General features: G+C 41.2%; 1 protein-coding gene across 2 annotated transcripts in view; it reads left to right on the top strand.

Annotated features, from left to right (window-relative positions):
- ABHD12 (abhydrolase domain containing 12, lysophospholipase) overlaps positions 1-26,621 on the top strand; it is an 85,239-nt gene that overhangs the window by 21,477 nt on the left and 37,141 nt on the right. Inside the window, exon 2 of one of the 2 annotated variants that reach the window (XM_037155285.2) lies at positions 21,955-22,071. The exons of the other annotated variant lie outside the window; for it this stretch is intronic. The gene's annotated coding sequence lies outside the window, so the exon portion shown is untranslated. The remainder of the gene's footprint in view (positions 1-21,954; positions 22,072-26,621) is intronic. 2 annotated transcript variants of the gene reach the window in all.

Here is a 26,621-nt window from a genome sequence, read left to right as displayed (position 1 = left end):
AAAATCAAAATTCCTCACATCAAATGCATTTAGCCTGGGAGGGAATAAATGGGGGTATACTGTTTTAAGGTACTGATATGTGAAATGATATAGTTTCCCTTGGATGTAAATGTTATAAAAATGGATAGTGTAAACATTAAAGCAACCCGTAAAATAACAAAAAAATAATTAATAGCAGCCCAATAAAATAAATAAAATGGAATCATAAGAAATGCTTAATTAATTCAAATGAAGGCAGGAACAGAAGAAAAGGGGAACATACGCATTTAACAAATGAAAAACAAATAGCAAGATAGTGTAAATACCCAGTTACAAGGCAGAGATTATCAGATTGGGTAAAAAAGCAGTAGCCAACTATATGATACATCCGCCCCAAAATGCATTTTAAATGTAACCCAAAAAGGTTGAAAGGAAAAGAATGGAAATATATAAATATGTATATACCATTCTAACACTGATCAAAAGGTAGCTGAGGTGGCTATATTAATATCACACAAAGGATTTTAGAGCAGAGATAAAATCTGTGATAAACAATATTATTTCCTAATGACAAAGGGATAAATTCATCATGATGTTATAACAATCCTAGACATTCATATATATACATAATTGATAAAGTGTTAAGATATATAAAGGGAAAATAGAACTACAAGGAATTAGACATATTCACAAATTATAGTTAGAATTTCAATGACAGATAGAAGTAGGAGGCAGAAAACTAGTGAGGACTTGAGCAACACCATCTACCAACTTAACTAGATTGACAGTTTTCCCCAAAACAACAGATACTCTTTCTCCTCAAGCACATACAGGACATTTACCAAATACTTACTATATTCTAGGCTATAAAACAAATAGCAATAACTTAAAGAATTTAAGTCATGCAAAATCTGTTCCCTGACCATAAGGTATTGAATTAGAAATCAATCATAACAAGTTCCTAAAGAATTTGAAAACTGAATAACATGGGACTTCTGGCCAAGATGGAGGTGTAGGTAGAAACACTGTACTTCCTTGCACAACCAAATTTAAGGACAGCAAAGATTTAGAAACAAAAATACAACCAGAACAGACATAAAATTGAACTGTACCAAAGTCCGACAACAATGAACCATTCGTCCAGACCAGTAAGAGGAACAGAGTTGGCGGCCCAGGGAGAGGAGTTGCGGTAGGAAAAGGCGGTGGTTGGCAGCCCCAGGTACAGGGAGGAAATGAGCAAACCTACTGAGGTGTGCAAGGAGGTTGGCTGACCTTGGACACACTTTCGAGTGGAGATAAATCAGGCAAAAAATGGGCAGTGAGACAGACCATGCAACCCAGGGCTCCAGCAACAGGAAATAAGCCTAAAAGCACTGACTGAAAAAACTTGTGGGGGTCGAGGTGCCAGGAGAGACTCCAAGGACAGTTTGTCGGAGAGACACAAAGGGTCCTAGAACATACACAAGCCCACCCACCCAAGAACCAGCACCAGAAGGGCCCAGTTTGCTTGTGGGAAGCAGCAGAGGGGACTGAAATCCGAGAGAGAGCAGAACAAGCACCATTGTTCCCTCTCTGACCGCCTCCACATACAGCGTCACAATCCAGGGACTAGGTTGCCCTGCCCTGGTGAACACCTAAGGCTTCTACATTCATATGTAACAGGAGCAACCTGACCAAAAAATTCTGGCTCAAATAGAAGAACAAATCAAAGCCCCAGAGCCAATACTTTTAAGCAACCAAGAGGTAGCCAACCTGTCAGATGCACAGTTCAAAACACTGGAGATCAGGATGCTCACAGAATTGCTTGATTTTAGTCACAAATTAGGTGAAAAAATGAAGGGTACACTAAGTGAAATGAAGGAAAATGCACAGGGAACAAATAGGGTTGGAAGGAAAACTGGGACTCAAATCATTGGAGTGGACCAGAAGGAAGAAAGAAACAACCAAACAAAAAAATGAAGAAACAAGAATTCAAAAAAATGAGGAGAGGCTTAGAAACTTCCAGGACATCTTTAAATGTTCCAACATCTGAATTATAGGAGTACCAGAAGGGTAAGAGGAACAGCCACCAGTGGAAACTGTATTTGAACAAATAATAAAGGAGAACTTCCCCAGTCTGGCAAAGGAAATAGACTTCCAGGAAATCCAAGAAGTTCAGAGTCCCAAAGAAGTTGGACCCAAGGAAGAACACAACAAGGCACATCATAATTATATTAGCCAAGATTAAAATGAAGGAGAAAATCCTAGAAGCAGCAAGAGATAAGGGGACTGTGATCTACAAAGGAGTTCCCATCAGACTGTCAGCTGATTTCTCAAAAGAGACCTTACAGGCAAGAAGGGGCTGGAAAGCAGTATTCCAAGTCATGGAAGGCAAGGACCTACATCTAAGAATGCTCTATCCAGCCAAGGTTTCATTTTGAATGGAAGGACAGATAAGTTCTTCTCAGATAAGGTCAAGTTCAAGGAGTTCATCATTACCAAGCCCTTAGTAAATGAAATGTTAAAGGGACTTCTCTAAGAAAAAGAAGATAAAAAAGATGAACAGTGAAAGGACAGCAAACTCACAGTTATTAACCACACCTAAAACAACAGCAAACTAAGCAGACACCTAAAACAGGAGTGGAGCCACAGAAACGGAGATCACATGAAGGGGTAGCAACAAGGGAATGGGAGGAGGAGGGTGAGGGGAAGGTACAGAGAATAAGCATAGATGGTGGACAGAAAATAGACAGGGGGAGGGCAAGAGTAGTGTGGGAAATGTAGAAGCTAAAGAACTTATGACACATGGACATGAGCTAAAGGGGGGAATGGTGGTGGAGGGGTGTGCAGGGTGAAGGGGAATGAAGGGGGGAAATGGGAAAACTGTAATGGCATAATCAATAAAATATATTTTTAAACAAGAAAACTGAATAACACCCTGTGAATAAGCCATAGGTCAAGAAAGAACTCAAAGAGGAACTTAAGTAGTTTGAACTGAATGAAAATAAAGATATGTATAACCCTATTTAAACATCTTTGGGGAATTTATAACACTGAATGCCTATAGTGGAAAAGTAGAAAAGTCTTCAGTCAGTGACTTCAGCTTTTGTATTAAGAAACTATAAAAACGGGACTTCCGCCAAGGTGGTTGCGTAGGTGGAAACACCTTGCATCCGCTCACAACCAAACCTAAAAACAACAAAGTTTTAACAATAACCAATGCAACCAAACCACACAGAAAATCAACAATACAGAGTCCAAAAACAATGAAATGCTCAGCTAAACCAGTAAGGGGGTGAAGCCAGCAGCGGAGCGGGTTGGCCAAAAAGATCCCTGACCAGGGTGGTGCACAGGCAACCAAAGGCGTGGATCCCAGGTGCAGGCTAGCTACAGGCAGACACAGGGAAGAGGCGCGGCTGGCTGTCTGTAGTCGGTCGAGCATTTCCATGCAGATAAACCAGTGAAGAGACAAGCATTGAGACCGCGTGGCGCAGGGCGGTGGGCTCGCACATTTCCGCTCAGATAAACGGGTGGGGGAGCGAGTGGTGGACAGACTGGGCGAGCAGAGAGGATCGCCATTGCTCACTCTCTGACCCCGCCCCCACACGCAGCATCACAAACCAGCAACCTGGATGGCCCCACCCTGGTAAACAACTAAGGTTACACTCCTCATACATAACAGGCACAAACAGATAAAAACATGGCTCAAGAACAACTCAGAGCCCCAGAGCTGATAAATCTAAGCTATGAAGAAATAGCCAAACTTTCAGATGCACAGTTCAAAACACTGGTGATCAGGATTCTCACAGAACAGGTTGATTTTAGTCACAGATTAGAGGAACATATGAAGGTTAAACTAATTGAAATGAATTGTAATGCACAGGAAACCAATAGTAATGGAAAGGAGACTGGGACTCAAATCAAGGGAGTAGACCAGAAGGAAGAAAAAAATGGCCAAACAGAAAAATATGAAGAAACAAGAATTCAAAAAAAATGAGGAGAGGCTTAGGACCCTCCAGGACATCTTTAAACGTTCCAACATTTGATTTATAGGGGTACCAGAAGGGGAAGAGGAACAGTTATGAGTGGAAACCTTATTTGAACAAATAATAAAAGAGAACTTCCCCGTTCTGGCAAAGAAAATAGACTTCCAGGAAGTCCAGGAAGCTCAGAGAATCCCAAAGAAGTTAGACCCAAGAAGGAACACACCAAGGCACATCATCATTACATTAGCCAAGATTAAAATGAAGGAGAGAATCCTAGAAGCAGCAAGAGATAAGGGGACAGTCACCTACAAAGGAGTTCCCATCAGACTGTCAGCTGATTTCTCAAAAGAGACCTTACAGGCAAGAAAGTGCTGGAAAGAGGTATTCCAAGTCATGAAATCCAGACCTACAACCAAGATTGCTCTATCCAGCAAAACTTTCATTTAGAATGGAAGGACAGATAAAGTGCTTCTCAGATAAGATCAAATTCAAGGAGTTCATCATCACCAAGCCCTTATTATATGAAATGTTAAAGGGACTTATCTAAGAAAAATAAGATAAAAAAAATGAACAGTGAAAGGACAGCTAACTCACAGTTATCAACAACCACACCTAAAACAAAAGCAAATTAAGAGGACAGCTAGATCAGGAGTGAACCATAGAAATGAAGATCATGTGGAGGATTAGCAACAGGGAAGGGGGAGAAGGAGAAGGAGGAAGAAGGTACAGAAAATAAGTAGCATAGACAGTAGATAGAAAATAGATGGGGGGAGGGTAAGAATAGTAGGGGAAATACAGAATTTAAAGAACTTGAGACAGGTGTTCATTAACTAAAGGGGAATGGTGGAGGAGGGGTGTGCAGGGAAGCGGGGAACGGGGGTGGAATAGAACAAATGTAATGGCATAATCAATTTTAAAAAATACCTTAAGTTTAAAAAAAAAAGAAACTATAAAAATGAGCAAGTTAAGCCCAAAGTAAACCAAAAAAAAGGCATATAACAAAAATCAAATTGGGAGTCAGAATAGAAAATGATAATAGCAGGTTTTATCTGTAATAGCAAATTTTGGAAACAACTCAAATATACCACTCTGGTGTGGGATATTGATAGTGAAGTAGGTTGTGAATGTGTGGAGGGCAGAAGTATATGATAAATCTTTGTACCTTCTGTTCATTCTTGCTGTGAAACTAAACAGCTAAAAAAAAATAAAGTGTTTTTTCAAAAGGATGAACTATTGATATAGACAACAATGAATGAACAAATGAATTTAAAAATAATGCTGAGTAAAAAAAGCAGACAAAAGAAATTTCATTTATACAAAACTGGCAAATTTAAATTACTCTGTAGTGACAAAGTGTATATAGTTGCTTAGAGTGTGGGATGAGGACCAGAGAGGGGCAGGAGTGAGGAATTAAAGTGGGCAAGAGGCAGCTCTTGGGCTGATGGATATGTTCACTATCTTGATGGTTTCACAGATATTAAAACTTATCAAGTTACGTACATTAAATATGTGCAGTTCATGTGAATTATACCTCAGTAAAGCTGTTTCAAAAACAAATTATAGAGCCTTTACATGAGCATTCTGGGGAAAAAAGTTCCCTAGTTTGTTTGTTTTTTTTTTAATTTTTATTTTAAAGATTTTATTCATTTATTTAGAGGAAGGGAGGAAGAGAGGGAGAAACATCAATGTGAGGTTGCCTCTCACTTGACCCCCACTGGGAACCTGGCCCACAACCAAGGCTTGTGCCCTGACAGAGAATCAAACTGGTGACCCTTTGTAGCTCCTGCTCAATCCACTGAGTTACACCAGCCAGGGCAAAAGTTCCCTAGTTTTTATGCTCTAATACATTTTTTCTGGATTTCTGAAATGTTTGAATGTGTCATTCATTCATTCATCCCAGTTTAAATTTGGTGAAATGGGCCAGACTCAGAGGCCCAGGACCAGAGCTCATCCCCAGCTGAGACATTACCTAGAGCAAGTTGCCTAATAGCTATAAGTTTAATTTCCATATCTCTGTGATGGGTGTGTTATTTTTTCTGCTTACTCCACAGAATTGTATTAATATTTCAACAAGATCATATTAGCATTAGGAAAGTATAAAGCGTTATGTCAGATTTTTTCCCCTGTCAACTCACCCCATCTACTGTTTCCGTTAATTTAAAAGAAGTTTGTAGGACATACCTATTTTTACATGTTAATTTGTTTTCCTAGTTTTTATACTTTGGGGAGTACACAGTAAATTACCTATATGACTAATACATGTTAAGTCCTTATATTTTTGCTTTGTATTTTCCCAGAGGTTTCAGAACTTTCTCAGATACTTATTTACTATGAAAATAGCACTAAAGAGCAGGTAGTTTCTTGTCATAGTTGGTAAGAGGTACTGAGTTCTTTTCTTAGAGATTCATAATGTCTCTTACAAACAATTCTAGAGCTATACAAAAGAATGTTTATTGATTAAACTAGATGAAAATGGAGCTATAATAATTTCCCAAATGAGACAGATTTTAAAAAAAATTTTATTATTGCCCTGGCTGTTGTGGCTCAGTGGATTGAGTGCTGGCCTGTGAACCAAAGGGTTGCCAGTTTGATTCCCAGCCAGGGCAAATGCATGGGTTGTGGGCCAGGTCCCTGGTGTGGGGGCAGGACGTGAGAGGCAACCACACCCTGATGTTTCTCTCCCTCTTTTTTTCTCCCTTCCCCTCTCTGAAAATGAATAAATAAAATCTTTAAAAATTTTTATTGTAGTAAAATATACAAAACAAAGTTTACCATTTTAATCTTTTTTAATTGTATGATTTAGTGGCATTAAGCATATTCACAAGTTATGCAATATCACAACTACCCATCTCTAGGACATTTTCATCTTTTCATACTGAAACTCTGCTTGTTAAACATTAACTCCAAACCTCCACTTCCAGCTCTTATAATCACATTAGACTTTCTGTTTTCTTGAACTATGCCAGGTACCCTAATATAAGTGGAATCATAGAGTATTTGTCCTTTTGTATATGGCTTATTTCACATATCATGTCTTTAAGGTTCATACAAGTTTTACAATGTGTTAGAATTTCCTTCCCTTTTTAAGGCTGAATATTGTATATACTACAATTTGTTTATCTGTTCGTTAAGATGGACTTATTAAGCATAAGAAAAATTGTCATTTTCCATAGTTGTACTATTGAGAAAATAAAAATGCAGTCTATTGGTCTCCTTCAGTGTATACGTTCCTACTATTTGTGCACCTACCTCTTAGCCACCAAAAATCCCAGACCTTGGTTGTCGTGACTTGGATCAGGAAGAGCTAAACCCCCATATACAATGCTAAAAAGATGTCATCATCTCAGTCTCCTTTGGAAGATGAAACCAGAAGTTATCTTCTAGTCTGTGACCAATACTACTTCCATAAATGAAAGGGGGAGTACAGAACTGGTAGGCCCTAAGTTGGATCTGGTAGCCTCCAGAGCCAGCTTTGTTCTGAAATCAAATCCATTTTGGTGCCCAAAATGGGATCACAGGTGCTAAAGAGGAAAGGAGGAGAGGGAGAAAGACTACAGTGCTTTTCCCAAGAAGTGGGAGTGCCAAATACTAGCACTTTTGGATTACATTTTTACTCTCTGGAAGGGAAATTAAAATGTAAGGACAGTGTAGAGAATCTCTCATGAAGGTAAATTGATATGTTTGATTCCTGAGATGATGCCGTTTTATCTTTTTTGGGGGGGTGTTAAAATGTTCTGTCATCAGATTAGCTTGTTTTTTAAAACCTTGGTAAAATAAAAACTTGGCAACACTATGCCAGTTCCCATTTAGTGGAAAATTTATTCCATGAAATACAAAAATCTAGGAACCAGTTCTTTTGGGGGGTTTCAAGAGGCAGGTGTAAAAATAGGCTGGGAGATATTTAGTGGAGAATCCACTTCTGGAGATAGATGAATGAGGTTAAAGATGAAGCAGTCAAGATGATTGCTGAGTATTTTATAACAGTATTTGGTTTTAAAAAATCACACCTGTCTATGCATTTAGGTCTGCTACTCACTCTAGGTTGTAACTGGACATATTAGAGCTGGTCACAGTGAAATCTGATACTGGGCTACTACATAGGTATATCCCCTTGGAGCAGGTACACTGCACTTAAATTCCTCTGTCCTGAAAGAGGACCTTTGTGTAGGAGCCGAGGCTAGTACTGTAGGTCTCTGTAACCTCAAGAATAGGAAGTCTGTTTGCCGTGCTTGTATTTTATATTTTTAAGATTTTATTTATTTTTAGAAAGAGGGCAGGGGAGGGAGAAAGAGGAAGAGGAACATCAATCAGTTGCTTCCCAGACACACCCTGACTGGGAACCAAATCCACACCCCAGGTATGTGCCCTGACCAGGAATCAACTGGCAACCTTTCACTTTGCAGGACAAAACCCTGTGAACTGGGCCACACTGATCAGGGATGTGATTGCTGTACTTTTAAAGCAGCAGTCTCCTATTTAGCCCATATTTCCTATATCCTGGAATCCCCAGTGTCTTTCAAAAATAGCTTCTGGCAAGTTAGTGTTTGCTAATGATGGGAGGGAAGCAAAGCAAAAGAGGGTGGTAGAGGCAAAACAATAAGAATGAAGAAGGAAAAAGAAGAGTCAGTAAAAGTAGGCACAGGAAGAATTAACAATAACACTAAATACTTGTACAGATACTGTTAAGCACTTTACATGAATTATTCAATGCTTATAACTACTTCATGAAGTAGGTACTGCTATCCTCATTTCACAGATAAGGAGTCCAAGACACAAATAGGTGACACAGCCATCAAAGGCAGGCTCCAGGGTCTGTGCTGTAACCACTGTGTGTCCCACTTCTGTTAGGAGTCTCTGTCTTACACATCCTGACTGTTAAAAGAAGAAAATATTAGTAAGTTGAAAATATTCTCAGAGCTTCGGAGTGCCTAGCAAGATTTACACACCCACCGCAGATGCCTTGGGGAAGCTGGGATTCTGAGGAGAGCTTCACATGAAGTCATCCTTTTTAGCCCCCTCTGGCTTTCTGATGTGTCATTACGAATCAAGGCACCTCAAGTCATCTAAAGGGGAGACCATGCACATTGAAGGGTGAACTTGTCCAAGTCTACTGTAGTCAATTTAAGTAGGGATTTCTGCAGTGTTGGTATGTGTTGCTTTAATATAATAAAGAACTTAGAAGCTCAGGCTTCCCAGATAGGAAAATGAAAGGGGGAAAGGCAGGTTCATCTACATCTAAAAATAGTCCTCTGTTAAAAAAATTTACCTCAGCTTCCTTTAAAGAGTAAAGTTATTCCAGTGTGAAGTTGTGAAATGTCTCGCTTTATCCACTTTGTAACTGCTGTGTGTGCACCTGTAGTAGTTTCACCCTCTGGGCACATCACTACTGCTCACCAAATTTCCATTCAGGGCCTTGCCCAATTTAAATGAGACATGGTCTCACAGTCTGGAGGAAGTGGTATGTGACTCTCTAGAAAGAAGCACTTCATAGCAGGTCTGTCGCTCTCTTTACCTTCTTTCCTAAAACCATTTGTGGAGATGGCAACACCACAAAGTGATGGTGCTTCCTGACAGATTCATGAATGAGTAGCATTGGTGGAAGTCCCTGCTGACCAGTGCTGGACACAGAACCAGATGAAAAAATAAAGTATGCCACTATATTTTGTGGTGGTTTGTTACTACAGGATGAAGTAGCCTGTTCATGCTAATACAATCTTCAATTTTTGAAATATTCTTATTATATAACAAGTATATAATATACTGAAGCATATGTGGCAAGTTCTCTGCCCCCATTTCCCCTTCACTGACATGAAGTTTATTTCCCCCATAAGACTGTAAGTCCTTCCACCCCCAGCCACACACATCACTGCATAGACATGCTTTCTTTGTTCTTAACAATTGCATATCATCCATCCAGTATGTGGACACACTCCCTGTTAGAGAAATAGAAAAGTAGTGTGCTGTGATCTATAGCTATTATATATACAAACAACAACAACCAATTATAAGATATAATGGAAAAAAAGACCCCAAAAATAACAATAACAAAAAATAATGTTTATAAGGATGCTTAGAAAGAAATATGCCAACTCTGTGAGTGGAAAACTTTAAAATATTCCTGAAAGGCACAAAAATAGACTTGAATAAATGTAAGTTTTCTTGATTAGGAAAGCTCAACATGATAAACTACCTAATGTCCCTAAGTTAGATTATTCGATATAACAAGATTCCAGATGAAAACGTCTTTTTCCTGTTGGGTTCTACATAAGCTGATTCTGAAATTTGGTGAAAATATGGCATACAGGCATGCCAGGAGCCCTCTGGAGAAAGAAGAGTGATGAGTAGAGAGTAGTCCATACTTCAGTGCTTAGTTTAGGCCATGCGACAACAGCTTTGAGTAAGAAGCCAATGAAACAAGACAGAAAGACCGAGTATACTCAGATACATTAGGGCAGGGATGTCAAACTCATTTTCACCAAGGGCCACATCAGTCTCACTTTGCTTTCGAAGGGCCAAATGTAATTTCAACTCCTTAGCAGTTAAGGAGTAGTTACACAGTCCTAGAATTATTTCGTCCCTTTGAAGGCAGTCACAAGGCTGATGTGGCCTCTGGTAAAAATGAGTTTGACACTCTGCATTAGGGAATTTAGTGTAGGATAAAAGTGTAATCAGAAATGTATGGAGTTGAGATCGATTTAGATTTTTTTCAGTACAAGGTTTTGGGACAACTGGTATCGAATAAAATCTGCATCCATATCTTATACATGACCCAGGTCCAAATAAATGTAAAAATAAAACTAAAAAGTACTAAAAGAAAACATGAGTGAAATTCTTTATAGTTTTGAGAGGAAGAGGCCTTTCCAACTAGAACTTAAAGCTGAAATTCTATTGAAATGTTTTTTTCGTTTTTTTAAATATTTTATTTATTTATTTTTCGAGAGAGGGGAAGGGAAGGAGAAAGAGTGGGAGAGAAATATCAATGTATGGTTGCCTCTCATGAGTCCCCTGCTGGGAACTGGCCTGCAACCCAGGCATGTGCCCTGACTGGGAATCAAACCGCGATACTCTGGTTCGCAGGCCCGCGCTCAATCCACTGAGCTATGCCAGCCAGGGCTTCTATTGAAATGTTTTAAAATAATTTTGATTTCAGTCCTGGCCAGTGGTTTAGTTGGTTTGAGTATTGTCCTGTATACCAAAAGGTTGTGGGGTTGTAGGGCACATACCTATGTTGCATATGGAAGGCAACCAATTGGTGTTTCTCACATCTATGTTTCTCTTCCCCTTCCTCTTTCTCTAAAATCAATAAACATATCTCAGGTGAGGATTAAAAATATAGTAAAAACAAGTAAATAAAATAAATATGATTTCATAAATAGTAAAAACATCTGCATGACATAATTGATGACAGAAGAAAAATATTCACAATTCATAGATAAGGTGCTACTTTAATAGATAAAGAGCTTCTAGGAATTGGAAGGAATAAGATCAAAACTCAATGAAAAATGTGCAAAAGGCATACATAATTTGTAGAAAAAAATACCATAACCCTCAGTATATGAAAGCATGCAACGACATTTATTCATAATTATATAAATCATATTAAAACTAATCCACAATGCTGTTTTTCACCTATCAGATGGGCAGACATCTGTTTGCCATCTTGAGGCATCTTTAACAAGTACTACTTTGTTAGGCTTTCAGGAGACCATGGGTTTGAAAGAGTGATCTTGATCCAACAGTTTTCCATTCTAGAACTGTCCTGTGTGTACTTGCATATAAAAAAATTATGTATGAACAAATGATTCGTGGTGACACTGATTGCTGGAAATAGTTACCTGTGTCCAGAGATAGGAGACTGGTTTTACTAAACCTGTGATATATCAACCCCAAAAAATTCTGTGGAGTTGGAAAAGGGCTATGAATCGATACAGCGAAATTGCCTGGATATATTGTTGAAAGAGAAAAATCAAGATGTAAACAGTTTACAACATGAAGTATGCTACTTTTTGTATGAGGAAAAAGGAAGGAATAAAAACATTTACATGTATTTATATAAGGAAATGCTGGAAGGATAAGTATATAGCTTATAAAAATGGTTATCTGGGCAGGAGGGGGACAGGTCACATGGAAACAAATTGGCAATGAGATTGTATTATTTTTTAAACTATGTGAACCTATTAGGACCTTTAAAAAATTGTTGAGCTGAAAGCAAGAGCAAGCAGGTTGACAGAATATTATCTTAAGATAACACTAGTTGCTTTACCAAATCAGTACGGAAGACCAGATACATATCTCCTTACTCAGATGGCCCCACCTACTCTCTGCTGGGCTGGAAATGTAGTCCCATCTGGGCAGCCACTTCCCATCACCAGCTCTTATCTCAGGAAAATTGAATATAAATATGATGGTCTGCTAGCCATCTGTACCACAGAACCTAACTTTATAAGATATAGTCAATAAGGAATAGAACTTATAGACATTTTCCTCTAGCAACAGTTAATGTAATTTACAGTCATGTAATTTGAGGTGATTTTTATTTTCTCTTTAATACCTTTTTGTATCATACATTTAATACATTTATTTGTTATTAGGGAGGACATAAACCTATGAAAAAGTAACCCCTGATGAAAATTTAGGATATATTCCATTTTCCTCTCACAGACCATGTTGTAGAGAGAACAGTATGGTCTGCAGAGCCTTCCTGACATACTGGGATGATCATGTTTGTGTAGTCAGTCATTCAGAGAGAAATTGTCAGAGAGCAGGTCTCACTAGCAGTGGAAGAGTGTATGCTCATACCATTTTGTCAGTATTCTCATTCTTTGCCAATAACATAGGTGAAAATGGAACTTCATTGTTTAATTTGTATTTCTACATGTTGCCTTAATGTTACTTGTTTTGATAACAGGAAATATGTCAAAAGGAAGGTAAATTCTGAGTATTGCCTCATTGTGAATTTTTGTTTTGTTCAAATTAAAAGGGAAGGAGAGCCCTTCTGGTATGGATCAGTGGATTGAGTGTCCATCTGTGAACCCAAGAGTCACTGGTTCTATTCCAGTCAGGGCACTTTCCTGGGTTGCAGTCCAGGTCCCCAGTAGGGGGCGGTACAAGAGAATCAATCACACATTGATGTTTCTCTCATCTCATTCTCCCTCCCTTCCCCTTTTTCTAAAATTAAATGAGTAAAATATTTAAAAATAAATAAAGGGAAAGAGAATGATTTAAAGAGGCATTTCAGTACAGCCTCAGGATCTCTTTAATCCAGAGTACTGAATGGCATGGTTCTGAGGTATTTGGTCTGTCCTTGATACTTGGCCTGTCCCTGTTACCTGGTCTGTGGGATTCTCAGTTCAAGAAATCCCAGGGCCTAGAGATAATAAAGTGGACAGGCATTGAGGTAGGGTTTGTTAGGGTGGCTGGTGACATGGGCTATGAAATAATTCACAAAGAGAAGAAAGTGTAGAGAATAAAGTTTTTATTCACTCTCCAAGAAAGGAGAGTAGCATGGTGTGGAGAGATACACCAGCATTGGGGTGGGGGCTTTGAGGTTTTGTTGGATTATAATTGGATTTTAAAATGGGTGGGAAGTTGCTTTTGTGAGTCCCCTGGGCTGTTGGAGCCATTTTAACCAGGAGGCTACAGTTTGTTCCAATGTTATCTTCTGCCTGTAGCTATAGGGAATGGTTAATTCTCTTCTTGCTTTCCAGTAATTTCAAGTCCTGGGGATACAAGCTTAGAAGAGTAAAATGGCAGTCATGTTTAACAAGGTCATAGGCCTGCTAGGCAAATGGTGCCACAATAACAAGTGGGGCTGACTTTATTTTTTCAGGGTTTATTTAGGTCTTTTCAAAAAGCCCAAGTATTGCTGATCTCCAAAGTAGGGTGGGTTTGCCAAAAGGCTATATGAAAAATAGTTATTAGGGTATAGGGAGGAAATATTGGGACTTCTAATTGTACTCGTATTTATTTTATTTTATTATTTTTTAGAGAGTATTGAATCAGTGATTTCTTTAAATATTTTTAAAGATTTTATTTATTTATTTTTAGACAGAGGGGGATAGAAGGGAGAAAGAGAGGAAGAGAAACATCAGTGTGTGGCTGCCTCTTGCAAAACCCCCAGGCATGTACCCTTACCCTTTGGTTCACAGGCCGGTGCTCAATCCACTGAGCCACGCCAGCCAGGGCTTGTATTCATATTTAGAAATGAACCAACATACACATACAGTTATGCCTGTGTGTTATTTACTAACTATATTGCAGGCATTTTCCAAAATCAGACATATACTCAAAAAAGTTTGGGACTGCTCTCTGGTCTGGGCAAGACAACATGTTGCAGGCCTGGATCTGAGAGGCAGCAGTTGAAGTGACTAGAGGTAGATAAATTTGAAAAATATTTTTGAGACTTGTTGTGGATTGGGAGTAGAGGTAGGGGCAAGAAGGGGATATCAGGAATAACTCCTGGGGATCTAGGAGTTATTCCTGATGTCTAGGGCCTGCAGTATATGGTGTTTGCTGAAATGGAGAACCTGAAGGAAAAGTAAGTTTGGGGTAGCGAGAACATGGAAAATTGAGAATTTGGTTTTGGACAAGTTATTTTTGAGTCACTTGTTAAACTCCAAATGGAGACGCTAAGGAGATGGCTGGACATAGGGACCTGCAGCCCAGTCCTTTCAGGTCTTAATGTTGTTGATGTAACCTGTGCACCCTCAGTTCAGGTTAACAAACAAAAACCAAAAAAAGAAAATGAATATAGGTCAGAGTGGAGTAGGTCATGCTGCAGAATCCCTGCTTACTGCTTTGTTTCTTGCTTCCACAACATGTCCTGCGTGGATTGTGTTCATTATGGTCACTCCAGAAGCCAGGACATGGAGGACTCCATCTCATTAGCAATGATTACTGTTAAAATGTCCACCCAAAAGGGACACATTTCTGCACTTCTGTTTTCTCAACCAAAGTGAGTGACTTGGCCACCCCTAACTTTAACAGGGGAAGGCATGGACAGACATGCCATTTTGTCATGGAGAATGCCATTCTCTCTACCCAAAGTGAATCAGAGATAACTGGTGAATAGCACTGGTGCCTGCCATGTAATTCTGTAGAAGAACTGGTAGGCTCAGCTGTCTGTAGCAGTTGTCAGTGGAGTAGTACTTGTGCAGTGCAGAACACTGCATCCTCCCTGCCTTTCCTTGGCTTAGGGCATGCCCTGTGTGACCTTGGGCAGAAACTGCTGAAGCAAAACTCCTCCAGAAATGTCCTTTAACTTGGCTGTAAGGTGTCATTGTTCTCAGGACTGAGGGCTGCAGATACCAGCTGCCAGGGCTGGGTGGAGTCCCATGAGTAAGATGGCAGTCCCAGGGTTGGGTGGAGTCCCATGAGCCCTGTGCTTGCTTGCAGCTTAGCTTCGTTTTCGATGTTGCACGTGGCATTACCGGAGTAATTTATGAAACATCACATTGCTTTTACACACAAATGTGGTTGAAGAGTAATTGTAATTTAAGATACCACAGCAAGAAATTAGAGCTCACCTGAATGGTTTTACCAAGAAAAGGGCTGGTGTCAGTGAGGGCTGGACAAAGCCAGGATGTGTCTGCTTCTTTCCCAGCCCTGGTAGAGGCCCTTGATGTTCAGTTTAATGTGACCTGCTCCATGTGCGAGGCTCCATGCTAAGCATATCACTCTGTTACAGTTCTGTTACTTTAAAGCTACTGCCCATGTGGTCTCCCTTGATTTTCTTTGGCTACTGAGAAATGGGGTCCCACAGTATTAATTTATTATAATGGTATTATAATGAAGTAGGGGTCATAGAGCATCTTCTGCACAGATGCATTCATGATTTACCATGATTCAGCGCATTCCCAGAAAGTGGGAACAACTGGTCTTAGAATAGGATCTCTGTCCTATATCCATGTCTGTGGGGGCGACTTTGCCTGCAAGTCCCCCCGTCCACCACGGATGAAAGTAAACACTACCAAGACATGATCTGCTTGGGGAGGAAAGGTGGCCAATCCCTCAAAGGGGAAAGACCAGGAGCCCCTTCTTCCAGGGGCTTTTATTGGGTTGTAATACACAGGAATACAGGGTGGCAAGGATCAAACAGTAGATAACATTTCAAAGAAATTTGAGGGCTTAGTCAGTGTCTGTCAGGAAAGGGGTTTCAGAACTTTGGGAGACATACTCATTTCCTCTCGGACCCTTATATGAATGAAAGCACTCTTAGCAAAGCAAGTTTCACAGGATTTTTAGGAATTCTTTCTTATGCCTGATTACCCTGGGGAACCTGCCATTCCCAGCACTAGGCTGCACCACCCTTTGTCATTGTTTTCAGGGTTAAGTCAGGCAGAGGAGGCAGATAGCCAAAGAATTCTCGGAGATTTCTCACAGACAGACTGAGGACTCAGGCTTTGTCAAAGCCAGGGGGCAAGGGTCCATCACCCCCTTTCTCCATAGCCCCCCAAGTACTTCCCTGGAGCCTCCACATGATCATGCCTGTCTTAGGTGATTCCCCCCTTGGGGAATCTTACCTGTCATTGGCTAACTGATCAAGCATTGGAGGCCAGTTATGGAAAAAGGAGCAGAAGCGGCGCTCCTGCCAGGGAGATAAGCTTTGTCTCCTTAGTGGCTTATGGTCCGAAGATTGCTCACTCAGCCTTAGCCATAGTGGGTTTCAGCTCCTGAAACCAGGCAGGGCGGTCCCAAACACAAGTCCTTTATCTTAGCCCTAGGGCACCTCTTGAGTTTCTCCCTCCTGACTGTCTCCTGCCTCAATGTCATTGCTCATTTGCTCTGCATAATGAATGGCCTTTCAGGTAGATTCCCTTACAGAGGAAACAAATGCTCAGAGAGTGGTTTGCTCAGGTGTGTCTGGTCAGCTCAGCCCCTTGTTCTCCTGTCCAGGGTTGAGAGCCTTGTGCTATACACTTCCCCTCTCAATGCTCACTCTAGAGGGAAGTTGGGGCCTCACACTGTGGCCCCAACTGCCTATGGGGGGCTGTATTACTGGATTGGGGGCCTTGCGCTTAGTTTTTACCCAGCACTGTTTCCTCCCTAAGTAAAGGATCATCTACCCCAGAAACAATAAAATGATAAGCAAAACACTATCAAATTAGAAATGTGGGGGAAGCTGACACCAGTCCTATACCTCTTTACTCAACAAGGCCTGCTTCTTATTCTCACCCGTTTTCCTGTAACTCCAACCCTTTTCCAGAGGAGTGTGTGTCCCTTCTCTGTGGCTCATCTGAGGGATTCTCATGGAGAGTCATGTAGGCAGAGTTGGTCCCCCAGGTTGGCACATGAAGGGCTTTGATCCTGATGCTGGAGAGAGAAGGGATGTATGCGCTGAGATCATGCCCCTGCAGGAAAAGTGAAGGTGGTGATTCCCAACTCTTTTAAACTTTAGGTGCCAAATCAAGGCATGGGAAAACCCTGTCTGGAAGCACTCACTGAGTATTTATTAGATATATAGCAATTTAAGAGGAGTCTGAGGGCTTGTGCCACCTGCCCTATGGAGGCCCTGTGGAAAGTAAAACTATAACAGAGGGGTTGGGCCAGATTGCTAGGGAGTAGAACCGATCCTGTGCAAGAGGCTGCACTTTCACAGAGAAGGGAGAGGTTGCAGGAAATTTCAAGGTATCCATTGAAGCAGCTGTCCTGCCTCCCCTGGAGAGGGGAGGGACTCCTGAAAGGGGTTGGGAAGTGGCAAAGGCAGCAGGATTTGGGATTTGATAGGCTTGTATACCCCGGGAAGGGTAAACAACTAAGGCAACTCACGGCACAGTTTGCACAGAACCTGTTTGAGACTGAAAATGGCACAGCATACATGTAACAAGGTGACACCCTGCCCCTGACAGAGACACTGTGTGTGCAGCTAGAAAACTCTTCTGCCTACTTTCAAATTATGGTGGTAGGAGAAGGGGTAGGAATGGTGGTAGCTGACATACATGGTGGACATTAGCCTAAATTGACTAACAAGTTGGACACTCCCACAGCACATAGGATTTGGGGACAAAAGATTTAAAATGGAGGGCACGCAGAAGCTCTCTCTCCTTCCCCCTCAGCTGGCCTGGTTGTGGGGTGGGGGCCAAAGTGTTCCTGGGCTGGCAGGCCCTTGAGACCTTACAGTCTAACAAGCCCTATGCCCCTTCTCCTGCACCAGAGGTAGCAGCAGTGCTGGTAACTGGTACTGGCAGGGCTCCGCATGGCTCTGCCTGGCCAGATACACAGATGCACCAAACTGTGACAGGGCACTAGCTGAGCCACCTGCATTTCTCAAAGGACAGTATTTTAAATGGAAGAAGGTATTCTGGGCACATCCTTGAACTGAGCTGGCAAGGAGTGGAGAGGTTATTCGCCTTTGGTTGGTTTAAAGGGAATAGACTTTAAGACAGAAGCTCATTATTCCAAAAGTGTATAGCCTTTAAATAAAAAACTTTTTCACCAAGCCTCTGCCTTCAGAGTTAATGGGCAGTGGGCAGCAGATCCGCACATGGCTATACAGCAATAAAACCTTATCGGTTTCAGATGCGGAGACAATCAGCAGGAGTTACTGTGGTGGCCTGACCTTGGGCGTCATTTTACCCTTTCAGTTTTGCAGATGCTATTTGACTAAAAGTTTCTGCACACTTAACACACTTAAGGGATACTATTCTTTCTCAGCCTCAAGTGAAGGGACTGCATTTATAAAAAACAAGCTTGTTCACCAAAGGTTTTATTAATAAAGATTATCTTCCGAACTTTCTTGGTTCCTAAATTTAACTTACATTCTCTCAGGAAAGCACCCTCTTTATCTGCCCCTCAGTGGTTCACATTATTGCCCTAGTGTGACAGCTCAAGTTAGGGAGAAGAGAATTGGCTCCTTAAAGTATAAATGACAACTTTAATTTGGTGACAGGCAGTGAAAGATCTTTTTAAAAATATACCTTTTAAATGCATCCAAAGGAAATGTTTTTCACTTTTAGCAAGAAATGGTAAGATTAAAAATAAATGAAGAAATGACAGCTCCATCCAAGCTCAGCCTCATTGTTTTTATCTGTATTGCCCTTAAAATTGGAGATATGGATCTGTGTTTTAAAATCTTCCATTTCTTTTCTAGCTGGGTTTTTTTTGTGTGTGTATTTTAGGTAATAGAGAATGAAAGTGAGTCTCTGCTAGTCTTGACATTGTGCATTAAGTGTTTTCCAGTCTGCAAGTAGACAAGATAGAAAACATTCACTTTGTAATACCGCTTGGTTCAATATCATACCCAGAAGATCCAGCTGAGATGTGGTAGCATTTATTTGAAGGTGAGGGCCTTTTGGGAATGTCTGGATTGTTTTTCCCGTTCCAAATACAGAGTCTTTGACCTCTCATAACTCTAGAAAAAAATGTCTTCATTGTTCGGTGAAGTTTAATTATGTTTGAGTATCTCTTTAGAAGACTCAGAAGGAGAAGAAAAAGGGATATGAAAGGGAAAGCAGCCCTGGCTGATGTGGCTCAGTGGACTGAACACTGGCCTGGGAACCAAAAGGTCTTCGGTTCTATTCCCAGTCAGGGCACATGCCTGGGTTGTGGGCCAGGTCCCCAGTAGAGGGAGGCAACTACACACTGATGTTTCTCTTCCTCTCTTTCTCCCTCCCTTTCCCTCTCTCTAAAAATAAAATAAAATCTTTTTTAAAAAAAAGGAAGGGAAAGCAAAGACAGAAGAAAGCTAATAGATTTGTGATAGGGCAGATTTCTAATTCTGAACTGCCAAAAGGAGTCTGAACATTGGCATTCTAAGAAGATGGAAGGAATGGACAAAAGCTGAGCAGACCAGACAAGTTTGTTTTGTTTTTATAATACTGTATAACCTTGATTTTTTTCTGAATTACAATTCCATCTTGCATAGCATTTTGTGGACTCAGTAGTGTGGCTGCTGGATATCCGTGGTGTCTCCGGTACCCTCAAAAGTATATCTGTTACAGAACAGACAGACAGGGGCCCAGACTCCGGAGGATGGTGTACTAATACCATCCGGACCACCTACTGGGCTCAGTTGTCCTCCACCAATCAGAAAGACATCTCTCAATGCCAGAGATTTGTGAAAAGGAAAGGAAATGTTTATTTAATGCTATACAGACTTAAAGTAGTAACCTAACATCTTCATTAAATTATCAAAGTCCTTTAGGATATCCACCTATGCACATAGCGCTCCCTTCTCCCCCTGCCCTAATTCAGGGTACCATAACTCAGGAAAAGAAGCAAAAGTCCAGGATCCAGGCTCCTGCCACCATCCTCTGTGTTGCCGCCCAGGCAGGATCTCTAATTAATCCAGTCATGTGGCACCTTCTCACAGTCTACTGATAAGAGTTCTTTGTACTCATTTTTCCAGGCAAAGTCTCTCCTGCTTCCCAGGCCACGTAGCCAAAGGGAGCACCCCAAAGCCTTGTGGGCCTCTTCTACCAAAGCTGCAGGAGTCTGCACTCTGGCCAAAACTGAGTGGTCCTCTCTTCCACCAGAGCCAAGAAGGGGTCCTCAATCTGACAAAAGCTTGTGGCTCTCTTCATCTGGCTGCAGGGGTCCCCACTCTGGCAAAACTGCGTGGTTCTCACCTCTTCAGTGGCTGCAGTGTCTGGGTTTAAATCCCTGTGCTAATCTTCCTTCCTACCCCCATTTCCGACTCCTCCTACAATCAGTTACACCTGCCAGCATTCCTGTATTATTCCATGTTTACTATGTTGTCATTGTGAGTCTGGGCAGGTATGGCCCCATGTCCTGGAGCCAATCTTCTCCAACCTCCCATGCAGGTGCTGTAACTCGGGGGACCTGCCCCCCAGTTACATCTTGGGGGGAAGTGACTTCCATCCCCCTGGCTTCAAGCCTGGCCACAGCTATTTAATATATCCAAGTGACCCACCAAAGGCTATAGATATGTTAAATGACCATGCCATGGATTAGCTGCAAGGCTGTGGTTGTACAAAACAGCCCTGCATATTCCTGCTCCATGTGTCCCTCCCCCCAACTCACACCTGTGGGGGAAGGGGTGAGGACATGTTATATGTCTTACCAATATTTCCTAGACACCTTGAGTTTTGGATCCCATTCCAGATCCCCTTTTTGGGGGACCCCCTCTTGGCTGCACCCTCTGTCATATCCTGTGTGTTTTTGTAAATGATGTGATCCAAAATTGTCTTCTTGGACATTGGGAGAGATGGACTGTGTTAAGTCAGAGTCTCTCAAAAAACCAGATGGATGGAGCAAGCTAAGGAGCAGGGTTTATTAGCAGGGAATGAGAGGGAAAAGTGGAGCCAACCAAGGGAGGCTGGGACTCTTGGGGGAAGGTGGAGAAAGTACAGTCAACCAAGGGAGGTTAAGACTCATGGGGGAAAGTGAGGCCAACCAAATGAGGTTGGAGAGCCAACGAAGGGAGGTTAGGACTCCCTTGGTTATTCTTAGGGCAGGGTTTTCAAGTGCAAAAACCTAAGAAGGATAACTGGTTGGAGGGTCAGAATCTGACTGGCTAGAGGTGGTTGCCTTTTCTGATGACCATTGTTCTTGATACATCTTGTCAGGCTCAAGTTAAAGCTGCATCCTGTTATTCCAGATAGGCCGACCCCAGACCCCAATTGTAGTCAGGCATCTGTTTGTCCTGGGTAGGGAGGTTCGACAGACAGTTTCCCAGACAGGCATTTTTCCAGGATATAGTTTCTTATGTTTCTCATAGTACAGTTTTCCTACCTGGTGATTTTCCATTCCTCCTAGGCCTACCTAGGTCTGTCAGGCTTTGCCTAGTCAGTTTTATTTGAACAATATGTCTTGTATACAAGTCTCAGTTTGTCATATGTAACAAGTGATTATATACAGTATTTTAGCCCAGAAGGCATGAGGCCTATCAGTTGATACAGAAAACCCAGAGTGCTTAAAAAAAAACTCAGCCATAACTGTGAATGAACTTTAGAAGAAGGACATGAACTTTACAGGAAGTGCCAGAACTGAACTCAGTTGGGGAATCCTCCTACCGTGGACACTGTGAACCTATACATGCCCTCCTTTCTAGCCCTTCCCTGCTGCAGGTCTCCCCAGACCCTTCTGCCTGCTCCTCTCCTATTTTCCGGACAACATGCACCCCTGTGCCTGATCTCTGCCTTCCCACAGCTGTGAACTGGCACTGAAGGTAGGAGAGCACCCTTTTGGGCCAAATTCTGGTTGCTGGTTTTTGATTACTTCGAAATGTGATTTCCCGCTTCATTAAATATGATTTCCTGCTTGATTTGTTGAAGACAAAAATTTCTTTTTTTTAATGTATTTTATTGATTATGCCATTACAGTTGTTCCCATTTTCCCCCTTCATTCCCCCCCACCCTGCACACCCCTCCCCCACCATTCCCCCCTTTTCGTTTATGTCAATGTGTCACAAGTTTTTTAGATTCTATATTTCCCATATATTCTTGCTCTGCCCCCTATTTTCTACCTACCATCTATGGTGCTTATTCTCTGTACCTTCTCCCCCCTTCTCCTCTCACTCCCCTGTTGCTAACCCTCCATGTGATCTCCATTTCTATGGTTCCACTCCTTATCTACTTATCTTCTTAGGTTGCTTTTGTTTTAGGTGTGGTTGTTAATAACTGTGAGTTTGCTGACCTTTTACTGTTCATATTTCTTATCTTCTTTTTTTAGGTAAGTCCCTTTAACATTTCATATAATAACGGCTTGGTGATGATGAACTCCTTTAACTTGACCATATCTGAGAAGCACTTTATCTGCCCTTCCATTCTAAATGAAAAGTTGTATGGATAGAGCATTCTTGGATGTAGGTCCTTGTCTTTCATGACTTGGAATACTTCTTTCCAGCCCCTTCTTGCCTGTAAGGTCTCTTTTGAGAAATCCGCTGACAGTCTGATAGGAACTCCTTTGTAGGTGACTGTCCCCTTATCTCTTGCTGCTTCTAGGATTCTCTCCTTCATTTGAATCTTGGCTAATGTAATGATGATGTGCCTTGGTGTGTTCCTTCTTGGGTCGAACTTCTTTGGGACTCTCTGAGCTTCCTGGATTCCCTTTAAGTGTATTTCCTTTGCCAGATTGGGGAAGTTCTCCTTTATTATTTGTTCAAATAACTTTTCAACTTGTTGCTGTTCCTCTTCCCCTTCTGGTACTCCTATAATTCTGATGTTGGAAAGTTTAAAGATGTACTGGAGGTTCCTAAGCCTCTCTGCATTTTTTTTTTAATTCTTGTTTCCTCATTCTTTTCTGTTTGGTCATTTTTTTCTCCCCTCTGGTCCGCTCCCTTGATTTGAGTCCCAGTTTTCTTTCCATTACTATTGGTTTCCTGTGCATTTCCCTTTATTTCACTTAGTGTAGCCTTCATTTGTTCCTGTAATTTGTGACTAAAATCAACCAGTTCTGTGAGCATCCTGATCACCAGTGTTTTGAACTGTGCATCTGATAGGTTAGCTATCTCTTGGTCACTTAGAAGTATTGCTTCTGGGGCTTTGAGCTGTTCTTGAGCCATAATGGTTTGGTCTGTTCCTGCCAGTTACGTATGAGGGGCGGAGTTTTTGGTGTTCACCAGGATGGGGTGACCCATTCACTGGGTTGTGACATGGTATGCGGGGGTGGGGTCAGAGAGGGGCAGTGGCATTTGTTCCACACTCTCTTGGATTTCGGTCCCCTCTCCTGCTTCCTGCAAGCATACCTGGCCCCCCTGGTGCCAGCTCCCAGGCGTGTGGGCCTGTGTACCCTCCAGGACCCTGTGCGTCTCTCCAACAAACTCTCTGTGAGCCTGGGAGCTTCTCCTGGCACCTCGACCCCAAAAGTGTTTTCCATTGGTGCTTTTAGGCTTTAATTCCCGTTGCTGGGGCCCTAGCCTGTGAGTTCTGTCTCACTGCTCACTCCTTCACTTGGTTTATCTACACGCAAATGTGTGACCGAGGTTAGCCAGCCACCTTGCACCTTCACTAGGTCTGCCTGTTGCCACCCCACACCTGGGATCTGCCAACTGCCACCTGCGCTTCTGGGTCGGTCTGGCCAATTTTTCCGTGACCCCGCTCCGCCAGTCGCTGACTCTGCCCCTCTTACTGGTTTGGCTGAATGGTTCGTTATTGTTGGATTTCTGTACAGTTCAATTTTCTGTGTTTTGGCTGCGTTTTTTTTACTAAAACTTTGTTATCTTAAACTTGGTTGTGCGAGGAGGCACAGTGTTTCCACTTACGCCTCCATCTTGGCCGGAAGTCCTGTATATTCTCTTTCTAGCCTAAAACTTAATCTGTTTCTTGCCTTTTCCTAGGAAAAAAATAGTTTTTGGATTTATTAATCAATTTTGTATTTCTTCTGTCTGAACTTTTTAAATATGAGAATATTTATCTTGAGAATGCAAGTGTAATACAGGCTTGTAATTATTTTTTCTCTTATAAAAAGATTTTCAGACATGCAGAGAAAATTTACTCCAACCATTTGCATTAATTGAAATGGAATCTAGATAAATTAAATTTTATTATAGGAACTTATACTCTCATGTATTTAAAAAATTGTGTATTTCATTATAAAATATTCATATCAAGAGATAACATTAGAAACTCATGTCCTATATAAGAAAAAACTCCCAGGATGAAAGAGAAAGAAATATACCCCAAAGGACTACCCAGGTACAGTTCTAAAGGTAAATAGAAAACTTTTGCTGTCCAGGAGAGAGAAGGGTTCTGGGGAGTACCCTGCTGAGAACACTGTGTTGGTTATATTTCTAGGTTATAGAAACCTCACCCTTTAGGTATAGATCTTTCTGATAAAAATTATGTTACAAAATTTCTAATATGAGGTCTATGGAGTTTTCAAAGCCAAATAGTTTTCTCTTGTTCTGTGAATTTCTTAGTGTAATATTTACTTTCGGTTTTACCTAAAATTAATAACTACTAACTGCCATTCTTACATTGTCCTTATCACCCATCCTGGGCTTCAGGTTTCCTGGGGACTCCCAAAACACTTGATATCTCTCAGTGATATCAAGTGCCTTTCTCAAAGCCCTTTTGTTTGCTCCATTGAGCTGAGAGCATAACATAGATGGAGATGCTCTCCTTCACTGCCCTTATTGTCCACTGCCTGAGCCTGCTAGATGTTCAGTAATGACTTGAATAAATCAGGTGAATGAATAAGTAAGTTACATTATCAGATGTATGGATGTGTCATCATTTTAATTGGGGCATTATTTCCATACAGTAAAATATACCAATATATACAATTGTGTAACCACAATCAAGAGAAAAAAAATATATCATCACTCCCAAAGTGCCCTGTGCTGCTTGCAACCTCTTCCCTCTATCCCCAGCCTCTGGTAACCACTATTCTGTTTTTTTGTCTGTATAGTTCTGCCTTTTCTAGAATTTTAGATAAATGAAATTATACAGTATGTAGTCTTTTGTGTCTAACTTATTTAATTTAGCATAATGTTTTTGGATTCATCTGCATGTTTTTTTTTAAGATGTTTTAAAACTTATTTTTTCAGGGAGAAGGGAAGGGAGGGAGAAAGAGAGAGAGAGAGAAACATTAATGTGTGGTTGCCTTTCATGCATCCTCTACTGGGCATCTGGCCTGCAACCCAGGCATGTGCCCTGACTGGGAATCAAATCGGCCTCCCTTCGGCTCATAGGCCTGTGCTCAGTTCACTGAGCTACACTAGCCAGGGTTCATCTGCATGTTTTTAAAACCACCTTAAGTATTTTACTTAAATAATCCGGATATAAATAACTATCCTCACTAAGGTTTTACTTGTTATGGTAAGGTAGAACAGTGGTTCCCAAAGCTGCTCTAGAGGATCACGGGAGGTCTCCGAGATAATATCAGAGTGTCCATAAGGTCAAAATGTTTTCATAATGACACTGAGATATTATTTGCCTTTTTTGCTGTCATGTTTTCCCAGATGTAGTTTTTCCCAGTACTGTAGTTTCCCAGATGCTACATGATGTATGGTATTGCAACAAGATTGAATATAAAGACAGATACAAGAATTCAATCTGTCTTCTTGTAAGCAGTCTGCCTTAAAGAAGTTTGTAAAAGTATTAATGCTACTCTTCTAAATGAAAGTTTTTGTATTGGAAAATATAATCACTTTTTTTAAAGATTTTATTTATTTATCATTAGAGGGGAAGGGAAGGAGAGAGAGAGAGAGAAACATCAATGTACGGTTGCTTCCTGTGCGTCCCCCGCTGGGAACTGGCCTGCAATCCAGGCATGTGCCCCGACTGGAAATTGAACCGTGATCCTCTGGTTCGCAGGCCCATGCTCAATCCACTAAGCTACACCAGCCAGGGCGGAAAATATAATCACTTTTTAAAACATGTTAATTATATAAACATGTAATGATATTTTATGTGTTATAAGCATTAGTAGATATTTTTAAAATCCCTTTGTTTTAACTTCTCATAAAACAAGTAGTAGTAGTACATATAAACCATATGAACAAAAGCTCTTTAAGGTGCTCACTTTATTTGTAGACAGGCCCTTAGATTAAGAAGTTTGAGACTGTCTGGGCTAGGAACATTTTTGAAAGGGATCAGGAACAGCATGAAGACCTCTGGAAGCTAGTTGTAGAGGTTAGAAAAGGATCTTAATCCTTGAGATGATGACAGGGCCTGAGGTGCCTGGAGAAAGGGCCTCCATTGGGTGGTGTCAGAAGGGATGAGGGCAGAAATGGGAGGACGTGCAGTGACAGCAACAGTCCCCTTTGCCCTCCCA

This window comes from Artibeus jamaicensis, unplaced genomic scaffold (genome assembly GCF_021234435.1).
Source record: "Artibeus jamaicensis isolate MK-2021 breed Jamaican fruit bat unplaced genomic scaffold, CSHL_Jam_final contig_135, whole genome shotgun sequence".
Taxonomy (NCBI): domain Eukaryota; kingdom Metazoa; phylum Chordata; class Mammalia; order Chiroptera; family Phyllostomidae; genus Artibeus; species Artibeus jamaicensis.
Note: the sequence above shows the minus strand (reverse complement) of the source record. Positions and strands in the feature narration are given on the sequence as shown.